The sequence below is a fragment of the Dipodomys ordii genome, unplaced genomic scaffold (assembly GCF_000151885.1).
Source record: "Dipodomys ordii isolate 6190 unplaced genomic scaffold, Dord_2.0 Scaffold22, whole genome shotgun sequence".
Classification (NCBI taxonomy): Eukaryota; Metazoa; Chordata; class Mammalia; order Rodentia; family Heteromyidae; genus Dipodomys; species Dipodomys ordii.
Window position 1 is genome coordinate 9,263,296 of NW_012267238.1, and position 26,781 is coordinate 9,290,076.

Sequence of the window (26,781 nt, forward strand, 5' to 3'; positions counted from 1 at the left end):
CATCATTCTTCCAAGGTTTTTATCCTTTCTGTCTGAGCAAAATTTAGTTGAGCGTGTGCCTAAGTACCTGCCCAGGCTGCATAGCTTTCCCTGATCATCTTACTTAAATCAGAAAAAAAATTATTTTTCCATAGTACCTGACACATGTTCATTGTTTTTGTATTTTCCTTTTCCTGCTTTGTTAATATTTATGTGGCACACCTACTAAGAGGATTCTGGGCTACTACAGAGTGGCAATTTTTTCTTATTCATTTTTATTTCTCCCCCATTTCGTAGACTCTCAAAAATCTATCCCTTGAGTGATTGGATAAATGAGAAAAAAATGAATAAATCAAATGTTATTTTGTATCAAGTGCACTTAAGTAATCAAAGTTTATAATGCCTGATATGTTAGGAACAATTTCAAATTCTTTATTAACATTGAACAAAAATATGATGAGATAATTTTTAATTAAAAAACGATTTTAAATTAATTTACAAAAGAGATTGCCTGATTATTTGTTATTTTTTTCATGGAAAAATGTTTTATTAATTAGCCTCTCTGGTGTATAGCCCTTTTGATAGTTAATATACTTGCATATCGGTAGTGCAGGGATTTGCTAAGATGGAATACAACTGATAATGAATTCAAAGGCTAATTTTCACATCCTCCTCAAGTGAATTCCAGCTTACTCAATCAATCACTTTTCATCTCCTGATCTCTTCGATAAATTTATTAAATACTAAACTGTAAGGTACAAAGGATTATAGCTATGTATTGTTTGTACAGGAAATATGTCTCCTCCAGGGGAAGGGCATGGCTGCTGCTCAAACAGGCTATCCTGATTATAGTACTAAAAGCCCTGAATCATGTAGATTTTTCGATGTAGATTAAATGTCATCCTAGTTATGAACCTTCTCCACTTATTTCTGCTTCCTAGCCAGCCATTTAAGATCTTCGGTGGTCTAGCTGTGACCTTCCTTTCTGTCTTGCTTTTGGAATGCCATCTTGAGTTCTGATTTGTAGGCACACTGAAACTGTATAGCCTGTTCTTTATTCACTCATGATTTCCTTGCTGCCAGTCTTAGAAATCCAAGTCCTACCTACCTAAATATTATTTTCTTCTATCACATGTGTCTCTCTACCCATGGGTACCTAGTCTCTTAGTCTGGCTTATTAGACTGATCTTTTTCTGATTTGCAATGGAGTATGTTACATATGTCTTCAAATCAATTTGTCTCAAGACATAGTCATGAATAAACATGACCAGAGTATGTAGTTAAGGCTTTGATACAGTACCACTGTATGATACCATTTATTTTATATACAATTAAATATCCATCATTCTTCCTAACACTTAAGCCCTCATTATTTATCTCATTAATCAGTGTTATTTTCCAAGGTTGACTAGATGACAAGTTGGTGGGAGTTCTGGGGTTTGAAGTCAGGACCTCATGTTTGCTCAAGTGCACCCTAGTACTTGTGTCATGATTTAGCCCTTTTTTAACTGTTTATTTTTGAGACAAGGTTTCATATTTTGTCCAGGTTATCCTGAACTAAGATTCTCCTATATTTGCTTTGAATTACAGCTTGGATGACAGATGACTACCTTGGGACTCAACTCTCTATGTTGAGACGGGATGTGTGTACTGTTTTCTGATCTGGCCCCAAATCACCATCTAACTGATCTCAGTCTCCTGAATAACATATTAGGCACCAAGTTAGTCCTGTTGACAGTTGTTTTAAATAATAATAAGTACTGAATATGTCTTCTTGAGGAAAAATATGATGTAATCAAAATTATTTACACTGAAGTCATTTATATATTAGTGCCTTTTATTGTAAAGGTTATATATAGAGGGTTACAGTTTCATAAATGAGGTAGTAAGTATATTTGTTTTTGAACAATGTCATCTCTTCCATCATTTTCTCCAAGATTTTCCTTCTTGAACCACCTCCCACCCCCTCCCCTGCCACCTACAAGTTGTATAATTCCTTTTCAACAGTTTCTAGTGAGTTTCACTGTTACATTTATTCACCGTGTCCCACTGGTTTTGTGCTCCACCTCACCTTATCCAAAACATAAGCTTACATATAAGATAAAAGGAATAGGAAATAGAAACAGCAACAAAGGTGGAATACAAAACAATAACAAAATAACAAAAAAACCCAAATAGGAAAAATACTTCTTGTTTCCATTCCTTGAGCTCATTTTGGTAAACATAATTTTACATGATCACATGCACATAGATATTGAGCCTTTGTGATCCTCTCCTAAGAATACCCTCCATTGATCTCACTATGTGAATATCTAGAGATCTGTACAATGTATCATGGCCAATCCTTCTTTTATGAGTCATCTAATCTAGCAAGCCTTGTCTTTTATATCCTTGAATTAGACATAAAATTTCTTTCTTATGGACATATGAAACATTATAAATAATGCCTATCATATGTCAGCAAACTTTTGTGTGAAAGGTATTTTCCCCTTTTGTATTGTTTACTGAGGCCTGAACTCGGGGTCTCACATTTTAGCATAGTTTTTTCATTCAAGTCTGCCATTCGACCAGTGGAGTCACAGCTCTACCTCTGGCTTTCAGGTGGTTAATTGGATATAGGTGTCTCATAAACTTAGAAGCATATGCTCAGAACTCAGCTTCCTGAGTAACTAGGAGTATAGCCATGAGTTATCAGCACCCGGCAAGGGTTTGGCCTTTGTGACGTTACTTTCTTGTCATAAACACTCTATAACCCTTTTAGTATTAAGGCATCCATAGACAGTATATTATGAAGGTGCTGGTTCTGTACCAGAAAATTTATAAAAATAAGTGATTGAACAGATTAAATTGAGCCTGTAGACCAGCATGGCAATTCTTGGTAAGACTTAATAGTAAAATCAAGCACAAATAATAAGATTAAGCATGATCATGAGAGGTCTGTCCTTCCTTACTTTTTTATGCAAACCAGAATTTTGTAATCCTGGTTCAAATCAGCTCAAACTAACCAATATATGATGATCATATATGTGGATTCACCATGTTATCTTTTTACCATAACATCTCATACAAAATTATAGACAAACTATAAAATTCAATATACTGAAGCTTTCACTGACAAGGATGGATTCGTTAATGGCCATGGAATGGGAGAAGATTTTCTCCAGCTATACATCAGACAAGGGCATAAGATCCAACATATACCTAGAGCTCAGAAAAATAAAGCTCCCCAAAAAAACCCTTAAAGAAACAACAACCCAATTAATAAATGGGATTATAACTTAAAGAGAGCCATCTCAGAACATCTCTGACCATAAAGGAAATGCAAATCAAAATAACACTGAGAATGCACCACACCCCAGTTGGAATGGCCTTTATCAAGAAAACTAACAAGAAAATAGCAGATGCTGCTGGGGATGTGGCTAAAAGTGAATGCTACTTCCCTTTAGGTGGAGATGTAACTTGTTCAACCACTCTGGAAAGCAGTATGGAGGTTCCTATGCTTCCATCAGAAAGAATGACACTGCCCCATTTGTAAACAAATGGAAGAACTTGGAAAAATCATATTAAGTAAAGTAAGCCACACTGAATTAAACATAGGTCCCATGGTTTCCCTTATTTGCAATACTTAGCATACATCTAGGATAATCTTAGCAGATGAGCAGAATAGTTCAATAGCTATGTACATATGACTATATAAGATGATACTAAGTGAAATAATGGACATAAGAGGTTTTCCTTTGTTGTTGTTGTTTATAAAGTACTACGTAATTTCTTCTTTTACACTTTCTTCCCCCTGTTGTCACTGTATTTAATTTTGGTACCCTGGCATTTTAAATATATTTATCTGAATTAGGGAAGTGAAGGGGAACAATAGAATGGTGAGCCATAGGACAAGGGGGGGACCCAATGCAACAGCGATATACACAAGAAAATATGATGGAAATGATCTGTACAACTTGGGAAGGGGAGGCATGAGGATAGGGAAAGTAGGAGAAAAATGAGGGAAGGGTAAGTTTGACAAGAAATATACTTATTATCTTATTTGTCTAACTGTAACCCCTCTGTACATCACCTTGACAATTAAAAAATGATTAAACATAGAGCTTCCCTATAACCCAGGAATCTCACTCGTGGACATTTATCCAAATGACTACAACCAGGACACACTAAAGTCCCCATCACAAACATGTTCACTGCATTATTGTTTACCATAGCTAAGATATGGAATCAACCCAGATGCCCTTCAGTTGATGAATGTGATATATATTATACAAAATGTATATATAAAATGTATATATATGTGGTATATACATAAAAATGGAATTTTTGAATTCCATTAGAAAGAATGACATGGCCCCATTCATAAGGAAATGGAAAGACTTGACGAAAAAGGAAGCCAGACCTAGAAGAATATAGTTTGCATGGTTTCCTTCATTTGTGGTAGCTACAATGTGCCTATAAATCTACAAGTAAACACACTGGGTGGTAAGCAAGGGGTTACAAATGAATTAAATGAAGTATAAAATACTCTATGGAGAGCACAAATAGTATGCTTCTGTAAAAAATATTAAGTTGAGCCCAAGAAAATAAGTTCCAAGAAATGGGTTATTACAAGAGAGGAAGGTGGTGCCAGAAGTCAAGAAGTAGAAGAATGACAAGGGGAAGGGAGAGAATGCAGGCAGGAATTGATTGTATATTCTATAGAATTGAGTAATACAAGGGAAGGAGTGGGTTGAAGGGAGTATGAAGATTTGGAAGTGGTGATACAGATCAAGATGCATTCTACATATGAACTGCTTTGTTAAATTGCAAACAAAAATCAACACATAACTTTTAATTAAGATAAGGGAAAGGATGGAATGGGAGGGGAGGGTGAAAATGTTGAAAGGAGTGAAATTCATCAGGGTGCCCTATATTCATAAACTGCTTTTCTGAATGGAACAAGTTCAACAAGAAATGTACTTATTACCTTAATTATATATCTTTATCCCTTCTGTACATCACCTTGAAAATAATAAAAAGATGATAAAATATATTAAAAAAATTAAAATCTCTGATTTTCCTTGTTTTATCTTTATGGTTGTACAAAGAGGATTAAATGCAACACTTCTGAATTTTACATTTTCTGTTCAATTATAGTTACAAAGCCCACCAATATTACAACTTCTACCTAACCTAAATAATTATGGCAGCCAAGTCAGATTGTCTGTGAGGGTCTGGTATTAAGTAAGTCCACATAACTTTGGTGTGAGTTAGGTAGTAATAAATTTTGGAGATTTATTTTAAGAGATATTTAATCTAAAGATCAAAATTCACTGTCTGGCTTCCTGTTTATAATTTGTGAAGGAATTTCTTCTATGCATATAATCTAGATGTTTTCAATTTAAGTTGTAAATTAGAAATATGTGAAAATATTTAAAACTGGATGTTTTCTTAACCAACTCCAGAAGCAGTGAAATTAAAGGGGAGAAATGATAAATTAGACTTCCTCAAAATTTAAAACTTCTCCATTGAAAGATATCAGTAAGAAAGTGAAATTTTAAGCCACAGAACAGGAGAAAAAACTGGCAATACATACATGTGACAAGGGACTAGTAAGCAGGCTATATAAAATAACAATAAAAACAACAAATATCTGAAGTCTCTTCCAAGCTTTTAGTTTTAAAAGATAAGCAGTCCAATAAGAAGTATGTAAAATATTAAATGTCATGTCACAAGAAGATACATAAATGACCAATAGGTATATGAAAACATAGTTAATATCATTTGACATGATAATGGTATATACCATATTACATATATATACTCTCTAGAATATTTATAAGTAAAAAGATTGAGAACATTGAATATTAAGGAAGCTGTGGATAAACTAGATTTTCTTCCTCTGTTCACTGGGGGAAAACTCACACAAAAATACTTCTGCTAAATCTGTCTAGGAGGAGCTTAACAATGTCACACCTACAGAAATGAAAATACTTGCTTAAGAAAGGACTAAGTGATAATGCCCACAGGAAATTTTGTTATAATAACCAAGAAGTAGACACAGCAATGGTGCCCATAAAAGGGAGAAGGGATAAACTACTTGCAAAATAGTTGCATAATAGAGAACTGCTCAGCAATACAAAGAAAAAAATTAAACTTCAAGCAAGAACATGGATATATCTCAAAAATTATTCAAAGTTAAATGCTTCACGCAGAAGATCACATATTGTTTGATATGTTTTGTACAAATTTCTCAAAGGCAATAGCTAAACTATGATGACCCCCAAAAACTCAGAATAATAGCTGTTTGGGGGAGGATTGGGGTCAGCAGACAAGCTCACAAGGACAATTAGGATACTTTCTGAAATCATGATAATAGCTTATGCCTTGTTAGAGGTTTTGGCTATAGAAAGAAATGCCCCTGTTAAAGCTCTGCAAATGGACACTTAATATCTGTATGTTTTGCTATATGCAAATTTTATATCAAAAGCATAAAGACTTAATATTGAGTCCTAGTTATTGATGTGCAAAATGACTATTTAGACAGAGGAATATGAGTGTCTGAAATTCATTTTAAAAATGCATCAAAACATAAATAGATTATTGGATAGGTACAAAGCTGGGTTGATAAACAAGAAGAGAAAACTTTTCAAAGTAAAATCTTAATAGGAAATAAATAGATGCTTAACATAAAATTCTTTTGACTTTGTGGTTGGCTTACTTTTTTTGTTAGAGTTTTTGTCAGAGATTATGATTATTTGACGTGGGATAGAATCTAGACAGTTCAGTTGGACTTTGGTGGCTCATGTTTGTAATCTTAGCTACTCAGACCTAAGGATTGAGGTTCAATCCAGCCCAGACAGGAAAATCCTTGAGACTTCTATCTCCAATTAATCACCATAAAATCAGATCTGGACTGTGCCTCAAGTGGTAGATTGACAGACTTGAGTGAAAAAGCTAAAGGACTGCACATAAACCCTGAGTTTAAGCCCTAGTACTTGTGCACATGCACACACAAAGAACCACTACCCAACCATATCCCAACGTATTTCAACTCCACTCCAGGTAATATGAATCATTTCCTGTTTATATACATCGGGGTTTAGAGAATCTCTATTTTATATACAGTTTTATTGTTACTATTAGGGTATTGTGCAGATGGTTTACAATTTCATGTCAGGTTATAAGTACAGTATATTTCTTTTTTATTTTTAATAAGTGTTTTTACTGTGAAAATACTGTACAGAGGGGTTACAGTTACATGAGCAAGGTGATGAGCACATTTCTTATCAAGCATTGTTACCTCCTCCTTTGTTTTTCCCCTGCCATTCCTTCCCTCCTACCTCCTCAACTACACTCCCCCCTCCCCCCACATTGTTTAAATAGGGATACAGGTTGTAACAATGAGATGTACAAGACACTGTTAAACAATGAACTTTACAGTGTATTTCTTTTTGGACAATGCCATTCCTTACTTCTCATTACCGTAATAATCTCTTCCCATCCTTGCCTGGAAGCTGCGTAGTTCATTTCCACATAGTGTCTACTGAGTGGCATGCCTGTATTTGCTCATCGTTTCTTGCTCAGTTTCTGTGCCCCTTCACCCCCCAAAACAACAATAAAGTAGAGAATACAACAGAAGCAAAAAGAGATACCACCACCACTACCAACAACAACAACAAAAACACCATAAACACAGAGGCTGCCATCTAAAATTTGGTTTTGCAATTGCATGTCATAGCCCTCTCCTGCCTCATGTGGACCATTATACTCCTTCCTGCTGTGCCAGTGTGCGTCAAGGCCAAGCTACCTAAGCCTAGTGAATTCCCCTCAGGGCCAACACATTGCTAAATGATGCTAGACAGTTCAATTTATTTTTTACTTTCCCATCAAATCTTGATTTTGACTACTTTTGAGCATTAAATCTCCAGCATGATTGATTAAAATAATTTCTGCTTCAGCTATAAAAGACAAAATTATAGCATCAGGTCATAAAATTAGACAAGAGTATATGTAATCCACATCCTATGTTAGCTTCATTATCAAAAGAGTTTGGTTAGGATATCACATCAGTTACCCTATATATTATACCATATGTAATATGTCTGAAATTAATATTAAAATGTATCAAAAGGTAAAGATTATTATTGGAAAATGTCCTATAGATCAGGGATAATTTTTTTGAAAGGCAAAGCAAAAGATTATGAATGAATTGCATGCATGGAGATTTAAAGATGAATGTAATGATTCATTTTCCATATCTCTTGACTAGGTGATGAAGTACCCAGATATTTGGTCAAACATTGTTTTGAGTTGTATGTGATTGCCTAGGGTGCTTTTCGATATTATTAACATTGAATGGGTAGACAAAGCAGATTGCTTTCCTATTGTGGATGGGTGTAAACTAGTGCTATGAAGACTAAATCTAAAGGCTAAATAAGAGAAACACCCCTTTCTAGAAGACTTGAGATGGATGTGTTCTCTTCCCTTTAAACTACAAGTGAAAACAGGGGTTATACTGTGGGGGAGGGACATACAAAGCAACCAAAAAATCATCTTATAAATATGTTAGAAACAATAGCAAGAAAGGAAAACCATTTGAGTCCCATCTTGGGGTTCATTTTGCCTAATATCAACTTATCTGACTGTATCTGCTTGTCTCAGACATATACTAGTTATTGCAAAAAAGAGAATCCAGGGGACCTATGTTTCTTTGGGCCTGGCTTACTTCACTTAATATAATTTTTTCCAAGTCTTTCCATTTCCTAACAAATGGGCAATGTCATTATTTCTGTTGGTATAATTTGAGGAGGGGAAGGGATAAAACAACTTGTTTAAATAAAGATACAGGTGGATCCATTGCAACAATGAGATGTACAAGACATGTCGAAAAACAAACATTACAACTTTGGTAGGGGTGGGTGGGGGGTGAAGGGTAGGAGGTGGGGGGGGAGATGGGAGGGCAGGGATGGTAAGGGGAAACAAAGGAGGAGGCTACAATGCTTGATAAGAAATGTACTCATTATCTTGCCCATGTAATTGTAACCCCTCTGTACAGTACTTTCACAAAAAAATAAAATAAAAAAAGAAATGTACTCATTACCTTGCTCATGTAATTGTAACCCCTTTGTATGGTATTTTCATAATTACAAAACACTTATTAATAAACTACAGTGAAACATTTGTGTCCTGGCACCTTCCAGCCTTCAGCATAGAATTTAGCCCATACTATCTGATCTCTTGGGTCTCTAGCTTACCAGACACTGAAGAGCCTCCATTAAGTTTGTACACTGATTGTTCATTTATAATTACTTTTCTGTCATTGCTTATGCTTCTTTGCAGAACTTTGACTAAAAACACATAAAAGTCTGTGTTAAAACCCAGAAAAGAAAAGTAAAAAATTAGCAGAATTTAATTTTGCATTACATTGGGTTTCTCTTCTCTAAACTCACATGCAGTTTCTGCATAAATCATTTTTAACATGCCTTTGATTTCTCGCTGTCAAAGTAGGTCTGACATGGAGTTTCTTAATCTGTAAGGCTAGAATGAAAATAATTAAATTAGAAATGCCTTTTTTAATAACTCCCTGGTCCCATAGGCATCCATGTAATTGTAAATAGTCTCTCTCTCAAAGTTATTTCACATAATAATCTTGTGTGCATGCTAGTTGGTTTTCATGATTTGGAAAACAGAGCCTTATGGGATAAAGTGGGACAGCCAGAAAATGGAAACATCTATATAATAATCCATGTAATCAAAATTCCAAAGACTGAATTCTTTCTAAGCCATCATCCTGTCCAACAAAGGCAAAAATCATGTCTATTCTTCATGCGTCAAAGAATCCATAAGAACTCCTTCTTTTATATTCACCATTAGAGCCAAGGTTTGTAACAAAATTTGTCCTATCTTTTATTTGATTGACAAGTTATGACCAGATACCCTTTGGGAATAACTCATCAAATGATGCTGATGATTGAATGGACAGAATCTGTCAACGTGGTTGTTTATCATTGTCCTTCATTAGAAATATCTCTTCAAGGTGGGCTGCAGAATTATACAAATCACACATGTTCACTGTTAGTACCATATGTAGTCTAATGAGAGAGAAAAAGAGAAACAGAGAGAGGGAGGGAGGGCAGAAAAGAGGGAGAGGAAGGATCAAAGAGTGGGAGAGAGAGGGAGAAAGGAGAGAAAGGAAAGAGGAAGAAACAGAGAGTCTATTTTGGCAAAGCATCAGAACTGAGCTTTTTTCCCTGCTTACATTGCTGACTATCATGACATTATATATGTTTGTTAGTACTACTCTGAGTTAAGTAATAAACAGGTGCCAAATCAGACTACAGAGGAATTGCTTCAGAAAGCTGCATCAGTTATATATTTGGGTCAGTTATATATTTTATAGCGAGAATGTTTGCAGTTTTCCTGACTAACTCTTCTTGTGGCAGTACTGGATGTACCACTCAGTCCACAGATTTCTCATAAATTTGTGATCATCCACAATTATTTTTGAAGTACATGTACCAAATGGTAGCTTAGTTGTAGTATATTATAATTTAACATGACAAGTACAATCATACCTTGGGTAGAGGATACAGAGAACTTACTTAGGTTTTTGTGTTCTCTCTCCCTCCCCCCTCACTCTGTCTCTCTGTCTGTCTCTGTCTCTCTCTCTCTTCCCTCCAAAGCACCAACACTTCAGGAATTAAAGTTTATGATTTATGATCTTCATCAGATATGGCTAATAAAACTTGTTAACGTTAGAAGACACTTGGACAATGAGTTGGGCATTGACCTGAAATGAGGCAGGCAAGAGAAGGAAACTAATTAAGTTTGCCTTAAAAGTAGGTTATCATAATAATGTGTTTCACTAGGGATTTTTTAAAGAGAATATGTGTCTTACTAGTTGCACCTGAAAACCAAAGAAAGTGTTGGTTTCTCCACTGCCCTTTGTCCATGTTGGTTGAGATCTGGCCTCAAAAATGAATTCCCTGGTGCCTTGACTTTGCCTTACAACAGGCACAGCACGTATCCATGAAAATGTGGGTGTTGGGGGACCTTTTAGGACAAAAGAGTTAGGGCTTGGTATAGTCTCTGCCATGCACAGGAAGGCACAGGGATAGGGGTACCCTCTCAGCAGTGCCTGCTCTGTATAAATCCCCCTAGCATGAGGACCACAGCTGTGATAAAGCAAAAGATGACAATTTTAGTTTAAGCAAAGAAAGCAAACTAATGCGTATTGAAGTAGTTCAGTTGAGAGGATTTGCATTATCAATATTTTAAATGAATGATCATTTCAGATGACACCCTTAAGGGATTCTTCTGCAGGTGCATGTTATGGACAATGTGACTGGATGCAAAGTGCTTCCATAACCAAGGGACAAAACATTAGCACACATGACAGGTGAAGATAACTGCCACGTTTTCACTGCAAAATGCAACACATTGGCAGAACGTGGTCTATGCATGTGGTGTTTCAATTAAAAGGTTACCAAAGGTGACCTGCTTCCTTCCCTATAATAGCAGCAATGCCAATCAATCCTGGTCATTGTCAGATTTAGATGTAAAATGTTTGTATGTGGCTCCTTGTAGTGAGTTGTAAGTGGTTGGTTAGTTATTAGTATTTATTAGTATTCATTAGTATGTGTTGCCTCTATCATGAGATAAGGATTGGGCTGGATACTGATAATTTTATAGTTTGTCTTTGAGAAGTATAGAGGTGAATGAGGAATTTACCAGAGACATATATCCCAGTAGGGATAGATAGTATATCACAGAAATATCAAACCTAAAGATAAGTACAGGACTGTCCAAAGACTGCCCAATGAACATGACATTGCATTAGAAACCTAATGGATGTAAAGGAGTCAGCCATATCCATGAAACTATTCCAAGAAAAAATTCAGATTGAGATCATAGGTAAAGAGGATATTTTTCTTTATCTTCTTTGTTTCCTTCCTTCCTTTCTTACTCTTTCCTTCCTTCCTTTCCTTCCCTCCTTCCTTCCTTCCTTCTTTCCTTCCTTCCTTTCTTCCTTCCTACCTAAAAGCTAACACTTTTCATACACTTTCACAGACTTCCCTACCCAGGCTGGCTTAAAAATGTGATCCTTAGGTCTCAACCTTCTGAGTAACTATCAAGGACTTACAGGTGTGAATAATAGGGCCCAACTAAACATATTTTAAAATAATTAATTGTCATAAATTACTTGTACTAAGGGGCTTTATTTTCATCATTTTCATGCATGCACATAATCTATTTTGATTAAATTTACTCCTTTTATTACTCTCTCCTAACTCCCCTTCCTGCTACAACATCTTTTACTATTTGTTAGTGGTTTTTATTATAATACTTTTATGCATAGATATAATCCATGTCATCATAGTCAGTTCCATCACCCTCTCTTTGCCCCTAGTCCCCTGATCACTTCCCCAAAGATATCCTTTTACAATTATGACATATTATTTTTATAAGATTCTGTATTTGAGGGAAAATATAATATTTGCTTTCTGAACTTAGCTTTCTTCATTCAAAATGATGATCTACTACATACGCATGCATATACACAAACACACACACACACTATCTATCTATCTATCTATCTATCTCTCTATATATATGGCATTCAATTGACAGGATCATTGAGTGCAGATTCAGATTGGAGGAACATGAAGAGGGTAGGAAGCACGTATCATGTCATAAAGGAGTTCCTAAAACTTGCATGATGTAGGTATCCCGAATGAGCAACTTGAAACCTTTCACAGTTTGAAACACTGCATGATTAGACAGCAGAGAAAAGTAGGAAGTGTTGCCCATGTGTTGGCTTGATTGTTATAGCCTAGAGTTTGTGGTGATTCTGAGGATGGCCAAAGAGTTAGGAATACACCAAAATACCTCAGAAAGTGATAGGAGATAAGTGAAATCCATGAGAAATAGATAATTATGAAACTTGTGAAATGGAAAATAGGGAGAAGAGTCAAAGTGACATCAAGTTGTTGCCTAAGCAGTTGGACAGATACTAACAGTAACTATTTTCTAAAATGTCATAGGAAGATTATAATCATGATCAAGGCTCTAAAGATTTCATTCATAGCATCTAGAATTAGACCAGGAACTTGTATTGTAAGAAATGGGATTGGATGCCAATGGCTCATGCCTATAATCCTAGCTACTCAGGCTGCTGAGATCTGAGGATGGAGGGTCAAAGCCAACCCAGGCAGGAAAGTCTGTGAAACTCTAATCTCCAATAAACCACCAGAAAACCGGAAGTGGCGCTGTAGATCAAGTGATAGAGCGCTAGCCTTGAGCTGAAGAGCTGAGGGACAAAGCCCAGGCCCAGAGTTCAAGCCCCAGTATCAACAAAAAAAAAAAAAAAAAGAAAAAAGAAAAAAAAGAAATGGCATTGTAAATTTTCCTTCTTTTATGACTCTCTGAATGTGTTGCTTTATAAATGGAATTGCAAAAAATCTCTATTGGAAATATTCTAGAGTCATACCTGTAATCCAGCACTAGCTACTCTGGAGGTATAAACAGGAGGCCTAAAGTCTGAGACCAGCCCAAGGGAAGAGCCTGCAAGACTGTGCCTCGAAAATGAGCTGGAAATTTAGGCACATACCTAAAAACCCATGAACTCAGAAGGTGAAAGGTAAGAGGATTCTGGTCCAAGGCTGGAGGTGCAAAAATTCAACCCTGCTGAAAAAATAACTAAAGCAAAAAGGACTGGAGGAACTAGGTGCTGGTGGCTCAGATCTATAGTTTTAGCTACTCAAGAGGCTGATATCTGAGTATCACAGTTTGAGGGCAGCCCAGGCTGAGACACTTCTCCAAGTTCCAACAAAGATGCTGAAATTTGAGGCATGGTTCAGGTTGTAGAATGCCAGCATTGAGCATAAAAGCCAAGAGAGCTGAAGGTCCTTAGTTTAATCATTAATAAGGGAACACACACACACACACACACATGCACAAACTGGAGATGTGTCTCAAGTGATATAAAGTTCCTGTCTAGAAAGCAGAGTAACCTGGGATGAAGTCTTATACTAAAACACTAAATAAAATGAAAATAAATCCCAAGACTATTTTTACGTTCATGCATTTTAATAATTTAGGACATCATCATACTCAATATCCCTCCCCATTCCACATTAAAATGAACCTCTCCTCCCTCATGGAGGAGTACATGGCTTCTGCTCCTAATGCAACACAACTTAATTTCTTTAGTTCAAACACATCTATGTCATTTCTCTCCAACCATATGAAATTGAAGAAAGTAGCTTATATCCAGATCCCTAAAGAGTCTTGAGATAACACTGTCTGCTCCTATCAGGACCTTCTAACAACATAATTCCTACTTATTTCTTCCACACATGATGGCAGATGGGTTTCATTTTATTACCTTTTCCCATTTCTTCTCAGATACAAATGACAGGTAATGTTGAAGATTGAAAACTATTTCACTTTGAAAACCCAACTACTAACCCTAGTAGTTGACAAATAATTGAATGGATCTGTTTCAGGTTACTAAGCTCCATAATAAGTACACCTAAAGTATTTCAGTGTTTTGGGTCAAGATGGTTCTTAATGAGCCATAAAAATCACTGACATGATGATCAGTGACAAGAATTTATTGTTTATTTTAGGATAATATTGGCAGTAAACTCCCACTCTCCCTTTTCTTTACAGTATTGAAACCAAACCATTAATGATCTGTAAACCAACCTCAATATGTACCATAGTTTAAAAAGCAAATAGCTGTGTGTGTGGGGGGAAACCGTCAATATTCTGATATTTATATAACAATAATAATCATAAGTATTATAAGTAATTTATTTGCTTCTATAGTATTAGATTTATATATATTACATATATGGACACACATTTGTAAGTGCATGTTATATTTTCAAATACTCACCTATAATATACAATGTATATAACATATACATACTTACACACTCTGTGTGTGTGTGTGTGTGTGTGTGTGTGTGTGTGTCAGTACCAGAGTTTGATCTCAGGCTGTTGGGCTCTTACTCAGTTTTCTTGCTTCAGGCTGGCACTTTACCCATCCAAGAAACACATCCAATCTAGATTTTTGCTGGTAAATTAGAGATGCAGTCTCATGAGATTTTCTTCCAAGGGTGGTTTCAAAACTCATTCCTCTAAACTATCTATAAATACAAACCTGAGCCACCAGCGTCTGTCAAGACTTTTACATCTATTATTATTAGTAGTATTTTAATACTTTTTATTGTAAAAATATTGTACAGAGGAGTTACAGTTACATGAGTAAAGCAATGAGTACATTTCCTATTGAGCATTGTTACCTCCTCCTTTGTTTTTCCCTACCATCCTTTCCCTCCCCACCTCCACAACTACACTACCCCCCACCTAGATTGTAAAGTTCATTTTTTAACATAGTATCTTGTACATCTTATTGTTACAATGGGCCAACCTATATCCCTATTTAAGCATTTTGTTTTTTCCCTTCCCAAATTAGAGAAGTATACATACAAGATGTAGGGCACTGACATCAAATACAGTGAAAAAAGGAGCTATACCTTGAGGGAGGAGGTTCCTCAAAAGACTCTACATAGAGCTCTCCTATGTCTCAGCAATCCCATTTTGGGGCACTTACCTGAATAATCACAAACAAGACCATATTAAAGCTACCAGCACAACTATGTTTACTACAGCATTATTTTCCGTAGCTACGATATGTAACCAACCCAGATGCTTCTCAGTTGATGAATGGATCAAGAAAATGTGTTATATATACATATATATATATGTATATACAATGGAATTCTATGCCTCCATCAGAAAGAATGACATCACCCCATTTGTTAGGAAATGGAAAGACTTGGAAAAATTATATTAAGTGAAGTAAGCCAGGCCCAAAGAAACATAGGTCCCATGGTTTCCCTTTTTTGCAATAACTAGTATATGGCTGAGATAAGCAGAAAAGGTCAAAAGTTATATACATATGACCAGATAAGATGATGTTAAGCAAAATGAACCCCAAAATAGGTACACAGGTGGTTTTTTTCTTTCTTGTTACTGTCTCTAACATATTTATAATCTTTTTTTGTTAATCAGATATTAGTAGCCAGTCATAGTAGTGCATGCATGTAATTCCAGCACTCTGAAGTCTCAAAATTCTGAGGCAAGTCTAGGCAACATAATTAAGTTCCGGTCTCAAGAAATGACTTATTGAGACTATTTTTATTGCTTAAAAAGTGTGAATATAGCAATGACCTATGTAATCCATTATCTTAGGGTAAATGGGCAAAATGGGTTTCACTGAAGACCAAAGTCTGATGAATCACTGTACCTGTGATTCTCAAACCATCTACACTACATCCTTACCATCTACACTACAAAATACATAGGCTTCTCTATGGCTCTTATTACTCCCTGATAACCCCTTAATTCCCTCATGTCCTATCATAGCACTTGAGATCCTTCATGGAAGTCAAACTATCTCTTACCACAGCTACACATAATCTAGTGACATTAGCAATGATGACAATTGTTGTCAATATTTATTGAGCAATACTTACAAGCCAAGCAAATCACTATTCTAAATGCTTTTTTAAAAAATGTTAGTCCCCATTCCCCTCCAATTCTTGCAAGAATATTTAGAGTAAAAGCAAATGTCCTTATGCAGCCCCTAAATCATCCCCGTCTTACACCTCCAACCACAGCCCCTCCCCTCCAGGTCCTCTTTGGTGATTCTTTGGCCCACATGTGGCACTGAGGTAGATGTGAACTCTGGGAGTGTCAGGGCCCATCTGCTCATTGCCTTCTTCCTCTTGGACTCCAATTTTTGCTCCAGCCTCACCTCCTCCAGGAAGCTCTCCCAGACTACTTCCTTTAATTCAAACTTTCTCTTTCTTTACTCCCTTAGCTCTCCATTCCTCGACTTTGTGATCCACTCCCATTCTCAGTAGTGTTCATTTTCTTCCAATAATGTATACACTCATTAATAGTATTTATTGTCTGACTTCTTCTGTTTGATCAATGAGCTATTTCAAATGCCTCAGCCAATGTCAGCATCTATGAGGTAATCACTGAATAAAATAAGACATCCGGCCACATGACTGTCATCAGATGAATCACTAGAATCTCTAATTCCTGGTAAATCACATGAGAGATTCCAGAGCTAGCTCCTCCATGTTCCAATTCTAGTAGACCTAGGACTGAACATGATAGTTTAGCTTCAGGAGCCTGGTTCTTGTAACATTGCACATGTAACTTACTATTTTACATGCTTAGCAATGTTAAGACCTCTTCTTTTAGTAGGTTTTCATTCCTCAAAGGCAGCCCACACCTATAGCACCAGATCTCAGGAGGCTGAGATCTGAAGATCACGGTTTGAAGCCAGCCTAGACAGGAAAGTCCATGAGACTTTTATCTCCAAGTAAACACCATAAAAAGCCAGAAGTAGATCTGTGACTCAAATGGTAAAAGTGCCAGCCTTGAGAGAAAAAGGTAAAGGACATTGCCCAGATCCTGAGTTCAAGTCTTAGTTGTGGCACAAAACAAAAGACCCTTTAAAAAGGCAAGTTACTAAATATTTATTTATTTTTTTATGTTGGTCGTGGGGCTTGAACTCTGGGCCTGGGCACTGTCCCTTAGCTCTTCAGCTCATGGCGAGCACTCTACTACTTGAACCACAGTGGCACTTCCAGTTTTCTCATGGTTAATTGTGGATAAGAGTCTCATGGACTTTTTTAAAATATATATTTTTATTGAAAAATACTGTGTAGAGGATTACAGTTGCATGACTAGGGTAACGAATACATTTCCTATTAAGCATTGTTACCACTTTTGTTTTTCCCCTACCATACCTTCCCTTCCCACCTGCTCAACTCCTTCCTATCACCACCCCCCCCACCCCTGACATTGTAAAGTTCGTTTTCAACAGTGTCCTGTACATCTCATAGTGACATGGGTCAACCTGCATCCCCATTTAAGGTATTGGCTGCATCTTGTATATACATTTTTGTAATTTGAGGAAGGGAAGGGATATCATGGACGTTTTGGCCCTTGCTGGCTTTGAACCGCTATCCTCAGATTTCAGCCTCCTGAGTAGTTTGGATTACAGGTGTGAGCCACTGGTGCCCCAATTTTATATCCCTCCACGGACAATATGAATGACCTGATATGACCTGGAGGGGTAAGTATTTATTTTGAAGTGAATAGAAATTTTATTGACTAGAAAGGAAGCAAAATGTAATGATGAAAACTAACAGAGTAGAAAGAAAATAGCTTTGAAGCCATGAGCCATGAGTCAAATTACATTTGAATTGTTACTTGTTAGATACTTTTCAAAATAGTTCTTAGTTTCTCCAAGCCTCATCAATCCCCTAGGACTAAAAGTATATTTTAGAAAACAATAAACACATGAGATAGGGTTAATTTTTCTTGTTTAATTTCATGGCAGGTAATTAGAATATGTATTATACCATTTTTTTCCTGGGTTCTAAATTTGCGACTGGGAATTTTTTTCTATGAAGAACCACATAGCAAATACTTTAGATATTACCAGACTGGACTATCAGTTGAATATAGAGATATTCTACTAGTAATTATAGCATTAAATAGAAATTAAATAGTCCAGCTGTCTGACAGGGGCTCATTCCTGTAATTCTAGCTACTAAGGAGGTTGAAATATAAAGATCACTGTTCAAAGCCAGCCCATGAGGATCTTATCTTCAAATGACCACTAAAAAGCCAGACATGGAGCTATGGCTCAAGTGGTAGAGTGCTAACCTTGAGCTAAAAAATGTTCAGGAACAGTGTTTAGGCCCTGAGTTAAAGCCCCAAGACTAGGACTAGTGCAAGTAAGGGAAGAGCAGAGGAGAGAAGGGGAGAAGAGGGGAGGGAAAGGCAGTGGTGGGAAGGGAATGGAAGGGAAGGGAAATTAACCAGTCTACTCTTATTAACCATTTATCAGAGTGATTAGTGCAAATAAATTCCAATCCAATGTCACTGAATTCATAATTTTATTGTATTTATACTTTATATAATTTATATGATATAATTTAAATAATGTATATTATAGTCTCTTTTATTCATTACATTCAAAATAATGTTTTATTATATTTTTATATTTATAATTACCACCAGATTGCAATAATAAATAAAATGATATAATATAATATCATTATAACAATACAGATGAAACGCACATGATAATCGCTTACCCAGAACACATCCTGTGCATGGGAAAATTTGAAACAAGCTGAAGAATGAGAACAAGAAGCCTCATATTCTGCTCTTTTAACGTCTCACCTAGACCAATCTTAGCTTCTACAATTGACTTACTTTGCTGGCTTTTGTTCTGTGTTCTGCTATGTCAGTTCTTCTCTATGTCTTTATTTTTTAATTTTATTGCCAAGGTGATGTACAGATTGGTTTCAGTTACATAATTAAAGTGATGAGTGATGAGTACATTTCTGGTTGAACATTGTTACCTCTTGCCTTGTTTTTCTCCCACTTTCCCTCCCCACAACATCTTCCTCAAGTTGTAAAGTTCATTTCCAACTCCTTCAAGTTGAAAGGTTCATTTCCAACATAAAGTCTTGTGAGTATTGCTGTTGCATTGGTTCACCCTTTGTCCTTTTTTGTACCATATCACATGAACATATATAAAAGACATAGTGTCCCACGGGGGTGGGGGGAGTAGGAGGGCATGGGGAAGGGGGAGGATGGGAAGGGATGGGAAGGGGAAACAAAGGAGGAGGAAACAATGCTTGATAAGAAATGTACTCATTATCTTGCCCATGTAATTGTAACCACTCTGTATGACATTTTCACAATTAAAAAAACAAATATAAAAAAACAAAAAACAAAACAAAACAGTGGCAACAGTGGATAAACAAAGGAGAAAAAATGAAAAAAAACCACTATGGGAATACTGTTATTTGTTGAGAACATAACTGATTCTCCTCATTTCTAGGATGTAAACAGACATTAAGTGTATTTGTTTTGGTAGTATATCACACAAATTTGGGAATGAGCCCATACAGCTAAGCAAACTTAAGTTCAAATGAAATGATGTGTGTGTGTGTGTGTGTGTGTGTGCACGTGTGTGTACACATGCACTTACACATGTTATTTTGATGGTATTAGATTTGAACTTGAGACCTTATGCTTGCTAGGCAAGTGCTCTACCATTTGAGGCACACATCCTAGTAATTTTTGCGTTACTTTTTTTGTTTTTCATATAGCATCATAAACTTTAGCCTTGGATAGCCTCAGATCATAATTTTCCTACCTCTGTTTTCCAAGTGTTTGGGTTTACAAAAGTGCATCAACAAACTCAGCTTCTTTGCTGATATATGGCCTCACTAAATTTCTGCCTGGTCTGGCTTCAAACTAAAATCCTATTTCTTCCTTTCAAGTAGTTGTGTGCACCACTATATCTATTTCACAGATCCTGGTTCTTACCATAAGATAAATGGATATGTCATTTAATGTATTAAGCCTTAAGGATATAATAACATCTCACCCTTGGAAATATTACAAGAATAATATATAATGAAGATATGTTCAGCGTGGCATTTTATAAGTAGCCATTCTTATTTTGTTAATATATAGCCCATATTTATGACTATGTATACATGAACAAGTACTAGGTATACTGATATATGCATCAATATTAATACCCTATTAGGCTTCTTTAAATACATGAAGGCATGCCTTAAAATGTCCACTGGGGTCAAAGGTATCTACATAGCCTTTTCAACTTATACAAGGTAATAAGTTGAAATAGTACTATGTATATAGCAGAGCATTTTAAAATGGTGAAGTCCTTTCATGTTCAGCTGGGCTCACTTACAGGTAATCCAGCCAGGAACAGCACAAATAAATCACATTTCTGCCTCAGGGAAATTAAAGCCATTACTGTTCTTAGTGCTTTTGAGGGTCACTATCAAATGCTACTGTATCCACAGGCACTAATTTCCAACTGTCTATTTTTTTTTAATCTTGTGCCCTCTGGTCTTCTCCTCCCCTTGCCCTGAGGTTCTGACAGCCAGAGAAAAATGTCTCCAACTCCGCCTGTTAGAGCAACTTCAGAAGCCACCTGTGGGACTGAATTTTCTTCAGTCACTCTCCTCTGTGTCACCATAACTGATGGTTGTCCCTATGAAAAAGGATGAAACATGGAGTTTTATGCTTCTTGCATAATTCTCTCTCATCTACTAACAGTCCCCAGTGGACAAAAGATCACTTTGCATGTGTCTTTGTAGTGATTACATTTAGCTTATAAGTAATATACTATTTTATTCAATTATTTGGCAAGTTCAGTTGGTGAGAAGCTCACCAAATAGCCTACATTTTACCAAGTACAGTGCTGGCATTTGTGTTTCATCGGGATGGATCCTGCGCTTCCCCACTTGTGTCAGAAAGACGCGTTCTGGCAAGATTAAAAGATATACGATAGGGGCTGGGAAGGTGGCTCAGTGGTAGAGCGCTTGCCTTGCATGCTCAAGGCCCTGGGTTCGATTCCTCAGCACCACATAAGCAAAAAGAAAAAACCCGGAAGTGGCGCTGTGGCTCAAGTGGTAGAGTGCTAGCCTTGAGCTGAAGAGCTGAGGGACAGTGCCCAGGCCCAGAGTTCAGGCCCCACAACCGGACCCAAAAAAAAAAAAAAAAAGATATACAATAAAGAACACATGAAGTGAGCCGTAAGAAAGGGTTGGTGTTGCTAAAGGGTTTGGGAAAGAGCAGTACTATTCCTTGGACTCGGACTAGGAATTGCCAAGATCAGAAGGAATATAGTCTGGGGTCAGTGGTATGAAATAGTTTTGTTGAGGACTGTGTCCAAGAATTTCAGGGTATTATAGGTTATGTTGCATAGCTTTAATTTTACTTTTTGCTAGAATTGGAGGTAGAACTTAGGGCCATACCAGTTGAGCATGCCTTCAGTTGAGCATTTTCATTGGTTAATTAGAAATAGAGTTTTGTAGACGTCTTCCTCTCAACTGCCTTTGAAGTGCAATACTTCAGATTCTAGCCTCCTGAGTAACTGGAATTACATATATGAGCCACCTACACCTAGGTAATAGGCAATGTCTTTAAATGATCTCAGTGGTAGTAGGGCTGGTTCCATAAAACTGAGCCACATATCCAGCCCTGCAGAGTTTTAAGTGTTGTAAGAAGGCACTTAATTTTTGTATAGCTTCTGGAGGGGGCAACAATATTTGACAAGAAATGTACATACTACTTTACATTTGTAACTGTAACCCCTCTGTACATCACCTTGACAATAAAATAAAATTAAAAAAAATTATGTTGAGACCAAAAATCCTGAAATTTCATTTTATAATTCACACAGAAAATTATACATATTTATAGGATACCACACAATATTTTCATAGACATGTACACTCTGTAATAATCAAAGCAGGGCAAAAACACCTGTTCCTTTAAACATTTATCTGTGGTGTAAAGGTTCTAACATTTTCAAGGTGTTGTTTAGAAATATTCAGTATATTACTATTTTCCCTTTTCAGAAAAAGAGTAATATAGGAAGATTTATAGCTGAAAATGACCTCTACATTTAAAAAATATATAAACTGGCCCTCAGGAAAAACAGTTCACTGAGCAGGGTGTAGATGGCTCTTGCCTGTAATCCTAGCTACTTACTCAGGAGTCTGAGATCTGAGGGTCACAGTTGGAAGTAAGCCCAAGCAGGAAAGCTCATGAGACTTATGTTTAATTAGCCAGAAAAAAAAAAAACATAGCCAAAAGTGGAGCTATGGCTCAAGTGGTAGAGTACTACCTTTGAGGAAAATCTTAAGGGACAGAGCTGAACAAAAAATCTTAAGGGACACTGCCCAGGTCCTAATTTCAAACCCCAAGATGGGTTGTGTTCACGCACCCTTCACACATACACACATACACACACACACACACACACACAGAGTTTCCAGGAAAACTAATTAGGAAAACAATACCTCATGTGAGTGATAGTTTTGTTTTTGATTTTATTTGTTTATTTATTTATTTTGGTCATGGGGCCTGAACTCTGGGCCTGGGCACTGTCCCTCAACTCTTCAGCTCAAGGCTAGCGCTCTACCACTTGAACCACAGCACCACTTCCGGCTTTTTCTGCTTATGTGGTATTGAGGAATCAAACCCAGGGCTTCATGCATGCAAGGCAAGCGCTCTACCACTGAGCCACCTTCTCAGCCTTGTTTTGTTTTTTAAAAGTGTAACCCAGGCTGGTCTCCAACTCATGGTCCTCCTACCTCATCCTCCTTGTTGATTACTGGCGTGTACCACCGTGGCCAGCTGAGTGCTAGTTTGATATATGGTGTGATAGTTTTCATAAGGGCTCAGATCAGCACAGAGCCACCAAAAGGAAGACTGTCAGTTCATTTGATAACACGACACCACTCAGTGGAAAGAAGTCAGCATGAAGCTCAACCTTTCCCTGGAACCAATGTACACTCACGCCCAAACTATCATCTCAGATCTTAACTTCCCCATTAAGTACACAGTGAACACAAATATACACTGTTTTTTTTTCACTTTGAGGATAAATTATAATTCCTGAACACCAAAGGAGGATCATGAATGGAACCCATACTCAAATCTGTCTTTTGCCTGTTGATTGTACCCATTCACACTGTATAGACATCTCTAAGCATTCTGTATAACTGTGCCCCTTCTATTTACCCATGATTATCTTCCTCTTCTAGACTTCTAGTTTTGTACGTATTCTCCTGGAAATTCCAATATCTGTCACAAACTCTGTCCATAGATCAGTACTGCAAAGCAGCATCAAGTGATTGCTTCTTCTCTGCTCCTTTTGTACTTTAGCTTTGTATTGATATATTCCCTTGTGTGGCTGCTGCTGTTATCAATTGTATATTTTCAGCATAAATATTTTAATATTTTAACCTCATAAGATTGGAAAGCTTGTTTTTATTTCCTCTGGTCATAGGTGAAATTTGATGTTAGAACTCTGATCTATGAAGCTGGATTAGTGTTCAGAAATATATGTTAATCAAGACACACTGTATTTATAAATGGAATTATTGAATGACAACTCTTGTGTACAACTACGTAAAGATAATAAAAATATTTTAAAAATAACTTGCAGGAGAGAAAGAGAGAACTATTGCTTTGCTTCTCAAATTCATGGGCATTGTAATATCTTGGCTTAATGTCAGGATTAGAAAGAAAATTTTAAAAATGAAACTGCATTAAAGGTTGAGCAGTATCCTGGATTTCATTGCTCGTATTATTGTATTTCATCTTTGGAATGATTCTATGAGTTCAGTTTTCAGCAGTTCTATGGAATACTCAAAGCTCTACCTCTGGAAACTCTGGGGATACATTTAACAGCCTTCATAGTAATGCTCATAAGGAACTAAAGACATTGTTCATTGTCTTCCCTGGTGTAGGCCCCAAATGATTTCCTCCTGGTTTTATCTTCTACAAGATAAGGGATGACATCATTAAGCTAGCACTCAATTTATGCTGGGTGAAGGGGAAACCTTGTCAGAGACAAATAAGACCGCTGTCCTGTCACAATAAAGGTCTCATCTCTCATTGCAAAGACTTTAAATTCTTGCCAAAGCATCAGGGAAATTTGCCCATTGATAATGTACAAAAGACTGCAAGATGCATTCATGGGATTCATTCCCAGCTAAAGACATGTGCTCCTTTGGAACCAGTTGACAAAAGCCTTTCATTAGCATAGTGAGGTATTTGGAGACCTCCCTGGGTTTTATTTATCGGTAACTTTTTCTGTTTTTTTTTTTTTTGTTTGTTTGTTTCTGAACCTGGAAAAACAGTATGATTTAATCTGTACTCTAATCAAAAATAGATCCATGTGAAAAATGACTTCTTTGATTTGTTATATCTGGAAACTCACCTATACTTTCAAGCACTCATTTTCTTCAGCCACTCTAAAGAGGATAATACTAATGGGGCAGCCTAATTGAGAACTACACTGAAGTGGGAATCTAAAACTAGCATGATGAAATACAATCAAATATTAGTTATTTATTTGATGCTGGCTTACTTCCAGAGATCAATCTGAAAAAAAAAATTTTTTTTTAAATTTTATTTTATTTGTGAACATACTGTACAGAGGGGTTACAATTACATGGGCAGGATAATGCGTACATTTCTTACCAAGCATTGCAGCCTCCTCCTTTGTTTACCCTTCACATCCCTTCCCAGCCTCCCCCCTCCCCCCAATCCCAATCCTTCTCCTTCCCCCCCCCCCCCCCCCCCCCCCCCCCCCCCCCCCCCCCCCCCCAAACCCCCCCCCCCCCCCCCCCTCCCCCCCCCCCCGCACCTACGTTGTAAAGCTCCTTTTGGACATGACAACGTGTACTTCTCATTGTTGCAACAGGTCCACCTGTATCCTTAAACAACTGGTTTTTCCCCATCTCCTCCACAAGTTATACTGACATCAAATATAATGAAAGCAGGGGTTATACTGTGGGGGAGGGACATACAAAGCAACAAAGGAACCTTACTTCACTGTTGGTGGGAATGTAAACTTGTTCAACTACTTTGGAAAGCAGTATGGAGGTTCCTCAAAAGACTTCACATAGAACTCCCTTATGACCCAGCAATCCCACTTTTGGGCATTTACCCAAATGTTTACAAACAAGACCACACTAAAGCTACCAGCACAACTATGTTTATTGCAGCATTATTTACCATAGCTAAGATATGGAACCAACCCAGATGCCCCTCAGTAGATGAATGGATCAAGAAAATGTGGTATATATACACAATGGAATCCTATGCCTCCATTAGAAAGAATGACATTGCTCCATTTGTTAAGAAATGGAAAAACAAACTCTTGAGATGCACAAATTAAACAAATTAAATTAAATATGATGCCAAATTAAACCAAACCTTATGAGTACTTTGGATGGCACTGGTTACTAAACAGGACTTTAACTTTTCACAGAACTCCTTGGATTTTTGGAGTAATGGGATTTTTGGAGTAAAATCAGTCAGCAAAAGCCACCATAGCCACTTTAAATGACTTCTTGTACCCTGTAAAATCTAGCCTAATGTAACGGAAATACTATTTTTAAGTGCTCTTTTTCCCCCCACAAAGCAGGCATTTATGCAAAGTTAGTAGTAAATAAATATGACCAATAAAATCAGTTTAACCAAAAATGCTTTGTTATGACACATTCATTATTGGAGGAAAATAAAAGGGCCGCATGTACTTATATGACATTTAGACACTTCACTTAAAGATACATTTAAATTCCATATGGAAACACTCAATGAATATATTACCTTCCTCTAAGGAAAAAATGAAACTTGAATAGAAGGTACATGGAATCCAAATTCCATAAAAAGGAGTTAACTGTGATCTTGCTGCCAATTCGTTGGCTTAGATTTAAGATTTCTTTTAGAAAGATGGATAGATAGATAGATAGATAGATAGATAGATAGATAGATAGATAGATCATTTAACATTTTTAAGCTGCATCACATCAACTCCTCCAACCAAAATAAAGGTTAAAGGTCGTACCATATCCTTCAAATCTGTAATATATGACCCCAGACTATCTGTGACCTCCTCATTCATTAGCTTCCCCAAGAGGTCCTGTGTTAAAAAATACTGGACTCCATATTTTCCTTGAATATGGTAGGCACATGCCTGCCTCCTAGTGTTGGTATTCTAGTGTCTGGCTAGTCTCTCCTCATAGGAAGCTCTTCCTCTACACACATGTGAGTCTTTTGCATTCTTCTCCTCCATAGAATTCCTCAAATGCCATCTCAGAGTTTCACTCCTCTTCCAATATTTTCCATCCCCGTTACCCAGCTTTA